This window comes from Notamacropus eugenii, chromosome 1 (genome assembly GCF_028372415.1).
Source record: "Notamacropus eugenii isolate mMacEug1 chromosome 1, mMacEug1.pri_v2, whole genome shotgun sequence".
NCBI lineage: Eukaryota > Metazoa > Chordata > Mammalia > Diprotodontia > Macropodidae > Notamacropus > Notamacropus eugenii.
The window spans coordinates 352,783,168-352,791,521 of NC_092872.1; the positions used below are offsets into that span (position 1 = coordinate 352,783,168).

The window sequence follows — 8,354 nt, forward strand, 5'->3', positions numbered from 1 at the left end:
AGGGGACAGTGAGGTTAGGAGTGAATGCCTAACTTAGGTACTGGGTGCAATGAGGGGCGGGTAGGGAGGGGATTCGGCTTCTCGCAAATGCTGGGCTCGGTTGCTCATATCATTCTCTCAGTATTCCCTAAACCAGCTTTGCCTACACGTAGTCAATTGGAGAAACGACTGCAAAGTCAGTAGGAAACAGTTCCCAAACTGGAAACCAGATGGGAGGCGCGGGGACTGCTCGAGCGGAGCTTGCGACCACTCTCCTCCCTCCTTTCCCCATCCTCACCTGGAGAACTGAGCAGAGGGAGGAGGGAACAAGGCAGGCTCCCGGAGAGGGAGGGAGGGAGAGGAGAGCAGAATGGGAGGGGGGCGGGAGAGAGTGTAGAGCTGCAGCTCTCCTCCCGCCCCCACAGCAGGCTCGAAGCCTTCCCACGCTCTGCGCCCACACCCCGAGTCCTCCCTCCTCTTTCCTCCTCCTCCTCCTCTTCTCCCCAACCACAGACCCAGGCCTGCTGCCTCCCATTTTGCCCCCCGCCGGGTTTGACCATCTCTCTTACCTTCGCCTCTGCGGCGCAATTTTCGTGCCGCCTTTTGCCTGCAGTCCCCTAAACTATTGGGGCCACGCGCTCTCTACAGTGCCTAGGGGAAGGTGTGGAAGGTGGGAGGGAGACGTGGAGAAGAGGGTGGGTGGTGACGTGCCCCCGGAGGAAGGCTCAGGGAACCCGGGGTTTGCCATTTCACTCCCTCGCAGTAGCCCTAGGCTGTCTGAGCGCTCTCGACCTGAAAGGGCAGCCAGGGCCCTGGGGTCATTTGAGGACAGCGGCCTTGAAGGGCCCGCGCCAGACTGGCTGCTAGCGCCTCCCGAATACTGATGCTGCCGAGTCGGGTCGCTGCCGGTGACTGACTCACAATGGGCCGCCTGAGTAGCAGAGGTAGAAACTGCAGCTCGGGGAAGCTGCTTCAGTCCTCGAGGAGGCTGCCCCACTTGCTTTAGGCTGATCTTGGGAGCCCCCGCAGCACTCCAGCTACGACCCTCTCTCCTTGCGCGAGTGTTTTCCCTCTTACCAAAGGGAACACTCCTATTTTTCTTTGGCCAACATAAACGAAAGACCTTTTCTCTCCCAGTGTTAGCCCCTATACACACTTTACTGAGAGCACAATCTTTCCCCTTGGAATAATTTTTCTGCCAGGGTTCTTGCAAAGAAAGCACTTTATAAAACTTTTTAAGGGCTACAGAAATGAGTTATTATTATTGTGACCAACTTCCCCTTGTATGAGTAATTTCCTTCTGAAAGATCTGAGGAAAATGCTTTGTAAACTCTAACGAATACAGAAATATGAGTTTTTTTAAAAAAATTATTTTTGTTATCTTTTCCTTTTCAAGCCTGTGGGTTCCAGAGAGTAATTTCTCTTCCTAATGTTGTAGACATTTCTTTTGAAAACCAAAAGCAGCTATAGAAATGTGAATTTTATTCTGAAGTATTTAATTTTGTAATTACTATTATTCTACAGTATTTAATTCTATTATTACTCTGCAGCATTTAATTTTGTAGTTGTTTTCGAGGATGTCCATATAGCTCAGAAAAGTTTCATAGAAAGTCAGCAATTAGACTCTTTTTTTCTTCTTTTTGGTGCCATAGAGTCTTTTAAAGGACAGAGTCTGAAGGGCCTAATCACAATCCTATTAAGCAGCCAAAAACTCCCACAGTCTTCAATAGGAGGGACTCAATACTTTCACAAACTTTAGCTAGTTCATTGGGAGCCATGCGGTTTTAATTCCTCCTTCATCTGACTCACAACAGCCTGGACCGTGAACTGTTCACTCCTTCCTTTCCCAGCTAAATTTCCAATGGTAAAAGGACATACACAGCTGGAGTAAAAAAATGTCTTCAAAACCTGTTGGTTTGACAAATATTTAATTGGTTGACAAATATTTAAACTTTAAACAGTTTAATTCAGTAATGTCGTATTGCAACTGTTTAATTAAACAAATAAATCAACCTAGTTTGTACCTTGCTTTTCTTCTTTTTGAGGTGGAAATAAATATTCACTTCCTTCTGTTTGAAAATTGACTAGCTTAGATTTGGAAAATGGGTTAAAGAAATTTTGCTATGCTCAGGAAAGATCATGGAGGACCAAGTTTCAGCTTAGCTCAATTTAGTGCCAAGTTATCACTGACAAAGTAGACTATTGAGGAGAGGAGGAGAGGAAAAAACAGTTCTAATAGAAATAATAAGATCTATAGACCCAACTAGCAAGTTATTCCAAAAGCATGAGATGAATCCAGCCAATTAACAATATTGTAATCAAGTTGCTAGCTTTAATGGGGAAAAACTCAGAAATAAACTTTTAAACTGACTCTTTGGGAGTCTCTCTCATCTATTTATGTATTTTAACTTCACTCCTTCCTAGCTACCTCCCCAGCTGCTATTCTATCCAGCCTGGAAATATAGCCCTGGAGGATTTAACACTTTCATGTTGGGAAATCCCTTCCATCCCTGCCTCACAAGATTGCTGATTGGTGGTTCCCGTCATGTCACCATCCACCAGGTCTGGAAATATAAGTCAACCCTGTTATTTTTCCTGAAAAATGTGTCATTCCATTCTCCAGTGACTCCTCTCATCATTCAAGCAACTTATCAGAGTTGTCTGAATCCCATCCCTTGTCAGAAATTAGTATTTAAAAGAGACATAGGTAATGTCTTAAAAAACTATTATTTCAATACATTAAATGGATCTGTCATATCACTGATATGACTATCCTTTCCATCAGTGCAGATTTTCATTCCATCCATGCCTTTTTATCTTGTGAAATTCTTATCTATGTTCTTTCATAGAAGCACTACTCCAAGAAGCCATACACTTCCTATGACTTTTAGTATTTTGTGGGTACAAGTGAATTGGTTGGACTGTCCAGGTGTTATCCCCTGCCTTCAATAAGTGACTGGCCCATCTCCTTTTCCAGCCACAGATTTTCTCCATAACATCCTTTACTCAATTTCTTGCTTGGAGATCACCATTGGAAATGGGTTGCAGACTACTTGTACTCATTTTGTACATCTTTATTACTCTTTGGGTCGCTGGAATCTTTGTGAAATTAAACAAAAGTAAAGAATTAAAGTATAAACAGGCACCTTGTTGGAAAAGCCAAGTGCTGATTTAAAAAAAATTGAATTTTGTTTGCGTTTTTCAATTACAGATGTTAATTTAAAAAATAGTCGTTTGTATTCACATTTTCTGATTTTACTTTGATGTCTTTGCACCGGAGCTATGAAAGGCATTTAAATAGGACATTATAGTCACTCCTTTAAATTCACTTTTGACAATATTTATTAATCACTCATCAATCAGCCCCTAAGCATTTATTAAGTACCTATTATATTGTGCCTATCACTGTGCTAAGCACTGGGAATACAAGAAGAGGCAAAAGAGATCCCTGAACTCAAAAAAGCTTAGAGAAAACATGCAAACAAAAATAAGCCAAACAAGCTATAAGCAGGATAAATGGAAAATAATTAAGCGGGAAAGCATTGGAATTAAGAGGGGTTAGGGAAGGCTTCTGGGACTTCAAGGAAGCCAGGACGGTCAGTAGCTGAGAGGGGAAAAGAGAGCATTCTAGGCTTGGAGGATAACCAGAGAATGCTGAGAGACAAGAGATGGAATATCTTCTTTGTGGAATAACTAGGAGGCCAGTGCCACTGGATCAAAGAGTTATATAGTAGGAAGTGAGGTGTAAAAAGGCTAATAAAATAGGAGGGGGCCAGATTATGAAGGAATTTGAATGGGAAACAAAGCCCTTGGAGGCAATAGGAAGCCCCTGCAGTTTACTGAGTGGGAGAGAAGGAGACATGATCAGACCTGTGTTTTAGGAAAATCACTTTAGTAGCTTAATGGACAATGAATTGGGGTGGGGAGAGCTTTGAGACAGGCAAACTCACTAGTAGGTTAATGCAGTAACAAAGGAATGAGGTGTGAGGGCTACTCCACTAAAGTAGTGGCAGTATTGGAGGAGAGAAGAAGGCATATTTGAGAGATGTTGCAGAGGTGGCACACCTTGGCAACAGCTTGGACATAGGAGTGAGAAATGGTGAGGAGTCCAGAATGTTTCCTAATTGCAAGCTTGAGGGATTGGGAGGATGCTGTTGCCCTCTATATAGAGTAATAAGGAAGGTAAGGGTGAAAGATAAGTTCTGTTTTGGACATATTGAATTAAAGATGTCTATTGGACATCTAGTTAGAGATGTATGAAAGACTGTTGGAGGTCAGTAGAGACACTGGGACAGGAACGGTAGATCTGAAAATCATCAACATGGAGATGGTAATTAAATTCATAGGACCAGTTGTGGATCTCCATGTGAAATAGCGTGGAAGGACTTAGGACAAAAATTCTGAGTAATGCCTACTATTAGAGGGTGTGAACTGGAGAAGGATCCAGAAAAAGGACAGACTAGATGATGTCAGATAAATAGGAAGAAAACCAGTGGAGAAAACCTAGAGAGAAGAGAGTATCAAGAAGAGAGTTATCAACAGTGTCTAAGACTACAGAGAGCTCAAGGAGAAAGAGAATGGAGAAAAGGCCATTGCACTTGGTAACTAAGCGATCATTAGTAACTTTGGAGAGTGCAATTTAAGTGGAATGATAAGGCTGAAAGTCAGATTGTAAGGGGTTAAGAAAGAAAGTGGAAACATTTATTACAGATAGTCTTTTTGAGGAGTTTAGCCACAAAGGTAAAAGAGGATGATATATAGGATGACAGTAGGGATGAAGGGATCAAGTGAGGTTTTTTTTTTCATTACAGGGGAGACATGGGCATGTTTATAGGTAGTAGGAAATGAGCCATCAGGGCAAGAGAAACTGAAAATAAGTGAAACAGTGGGAGTGACAGGGGAAACAACATGTTGGAAGAGACAGGATGGCATGAGATTACTTGATCAATTAGAGGGGTTATATAAGACTGAGATATAGAAAGATAAGAAAAGTACACAGGCTTCATCTAGCTCCTTGGAGCTAGGGCTGGTAGTGGTAGGGATAAACAGATATAACAGATATATAGATAAAAATAATACAAGGTAGAATGTGACAGGGACAAAAAAGGGATGAAGATAAAGAGCTGAGAGGAAAATCTGAGGAGGAAGAGAATACTTTCAATAAGAGGGATCATTGAATGCTTCTAGAAGTCAGTAATACTTGAGTTGAACCTTGAGGGAAGCTAAAAACTTCAAAAAGTGGAGATGAAGTGAAGTGCATCCCAGGTAAAGCACCCAGGGCTCCAATAAGCTGTGGGCTCCTAGAAAGATATCCCAATTTCTAAGTACTTCGTGGTTTAGAAGTATCTTTAAACTATAATTCATGAGCCCCCATTGATGATTTGTTTACTCTGACTAGTCAGCTAGAGAGTACATTTAGTTCAAAGCAAAGACATTTAATGAAATAACAGTGATAAAAACAACAAAATGTTCTTTCATAACCCTTGCATTTACTCTCCTACAAATACATACACCTTCAGTAGGAAAAATGCATGTGAACAGAGATTAAGTATGGAGCACACATATATGAGGTATACATGTGGGGAGGCACCTGCATGGAAGGGTATAATGGAGTTAAGGTATAATGGAGGAGCCTGATGCCTCTGATACTTTAAAGATGATGATCTTGTGGAGATGCTCTTCATTCATTCATTCTGTCTGCTGGGCTAAATCACCAATGAATGTTGGATCTCTGGTATTCCTTCATGGGTACCCTATCTTTTCTGTTTCCCACTAAGCACAATGCTTTTCTTTAAGGTGTATTTTAATTTTTAAGTAAGAAATGTTTTTTTAAAATTAGTCTGTCCCTTCCACTACCCCAGTCCCACCTCAAGCAAATTAAAAAAAATCCCTCAATACATAGCTACATACTCTGACAAAACAAATTCCTGCATATGTCATACCAAAAATGTATGCCTCTATCTGAACTTTAAGTTCCATTTTTTTTTCTGTTAGGAGGTGAGTAGCATGCTCCATTTTTATTCTTTTGTTTCCATAGTTTATTGTGCATTAGTGTTGGTCTAAACCTAATTTCTTATAGACTAGTATCTAGTTTTCCCAGTGTTCTTTCTTCTTTTCTCCAAATAGTGAGTTTCTCCTTCAGAAGCTGTGGGTTTATCAAACAGTTTTCTCTTATATTTCTTTTCTTCTAGATGTTGTATACCTAATCAGTTCCACTGATCTCCCCCCCCCTCTCTCTTTCTCTCCCTTTCCATCTCCTCCCCCCCTCTCTCTTTCCTCTTTCACTGAATTACTTTAATGGTTACTGCTTTGGATTACAATTTGAGATTTGGTACTGATAGATCCCCTTTCCTCACTTGCCTCCTTTAAAAATGTTTATTATTGACATTTTTGATGTGAGTATGATTTGTACAACACTAAAGAAGCAAAACAAATTATTGCCATTTTTATTATATTGTCTCAACCTACCCGTTAGCAAGTAAAAAAAGTTTCTTCAATTATTTGAGTGTGAGTTTATTTCTGCAAGAAATGCTTTTTAGTTAGATTCATATAACTCCTGGCTACATCTTGGTAGATATACTCCCAAGTATTTTATAGCTTCTGTAGTTCTTTTGAAAAGACTTGCTTTTTCTAGTTCTTTTTTCCTGGTCTTTGTTAGAAACACTGATGATTAATATGGATCTATTTTATATCCTGAAACTTTTCTGAAGAGATTATTTCAGCTAATTTTTAGCTGACTTACTCCAAGTACATCACCATACCATCCCGAAATGTGGTCATCTTGTTCCTGTTTTGCCCAAGTTTATTCACTCAATTCCTTTTTCTTGTTTTATTTCTATATCTGTATTTCTAGCACTGTGTTAAATAGTAGCATCTTTGCTTTATCCTTAATCTTATTAGAAAGGTCAGGGCAACTGGGTGGTGAAGTAGATAGAGCAACAGCCCTGGAAACAGAAGAAGCTGAGTTCAAATCTGGCTTCAGACACTTGTTAGCTGTGTGACCCCTGGGCCAATCACTTAACCCTAGTTAACTCTCTCCAAATAAAATGAAAAGCAAGGCCTCTATTTTTCTCTATTCTCTTGTATTTAAATAAATTCTATTTACTATATTAAGGAATCATCCATTTATTCCCTAACTTTCAATAATATTTTAAATTAGATTGTTGGATTCTCTGAAAATTATTTTCAGCATCTATTGAGGTAAACATATTGTTTTTTTATTAATATAATAATATGGCTTATTATATCTTCTGTCTCCCTTATGTTTCTGGTAAAAAACCAAGTTGGTCATTGTATGTAATTTTTCTAATATGTTTTTGTAGCCTACTTGTTAATATTTTATTCAAAAATTTTGCATTAGTGTTTATTAGAGATATTGATCTGTAATTTTCCCCCCTGATTTGTCTTTTCCTGGTTTAGGTATCCTTTTTGAGAACTAAAGATGATCAACACTCTGTGAGTTGTAGTAGCTGGCCCCCAGGGACCCAACTAGCCAGTTCCAGTTGGGCAATGCCGCTATTTCCTCCCTTCTCCGCCTTCCCCTCATTCTTCCTCTTCTCATTCTGTCCACATGGGGTGTCATACCCTTACATGTGGGTGCTCTGCTTAAAAAATATAAATTTTGGTTGCTTGTACTTTACAAGATATCTTGGGATTTGGGGGCAAGATTTTTTTCTTCCCTATTTATTTATCCTATCTTTTTATAAACTTAGACAATTAACTCTTTTGTCTCATGTAGTTTTCATTTTGATTTCTTGAAATGTAGCTCTAGTAAATCAGACTTTGATAAAGCCCTTTGGAACTCAAATGGAGCTACTTGACTATGCCTTTAAACTCAAATCACTCTGGCACTAATTGCTTGGTCAATAATAAATAGGTCCCATCCCAAGCCTCACTTGCTCATTGTTAAGAATTTGATGGTTCAAAGTGAGTGTAAATAGCACTTGTTTTTGTTCTAACCAGAAACTCTGAGGGTCTTTCACTCTCATGTTGATTCTTTCGTGAAGGCAAATTAGGCCATCTTTTACCTCAGTTCTTACCTAGCCTTTAATCACTGAATGAATGAGAACTGGGAAAGACTTTAGCTTAAAAAGTCCAAGGGCCATCTCCAGTTGTCTTGACCTATATCTTGCCATAGGACCCTGATGACTGTGGAGGAGAGAGTGAGGCTGATGACCTTGCACAGCTCTGTTTCATTTAAATCCAATTCATTTACAAGTCAAGGCACAACCTTCCTGATATTATTGGTCCTTTTCAAGGATGAAGGACATGCAATAACAATCAAGACCTTACTTGCGTCATTAAAAAACAAATTGGAAGGGTACCTTCTTTTCATATAACTGGAATTAATCACTCTTTGGATGTTTGATAGAATT

At 39.8% G+C, this 8,354-nt stretch overlaps 1 long non-coding RNA gene across 1 annotated transcript in view; it reads right to left on the bottom strand.

The window, feature by feature from the left end:
* The window catches only part of LOC140518247 (uncharacterized), a 162,267-nt gene extending 161,338 nt beyond the window's left edge, over window positions 1-929 (bottom strand). The window contains exon 1 of the long non-coding RNA XR_011971879.1: window positions 549-929. This is a non-coding gene — a long non-coding RNA (uncharacterized lncRNA). The remainder of the gene's footprint in view (window positions 1-548) is intronic.
* Between the last annotated feature and the right edge of the window lie 7,425 nt (window positions 930-8,354).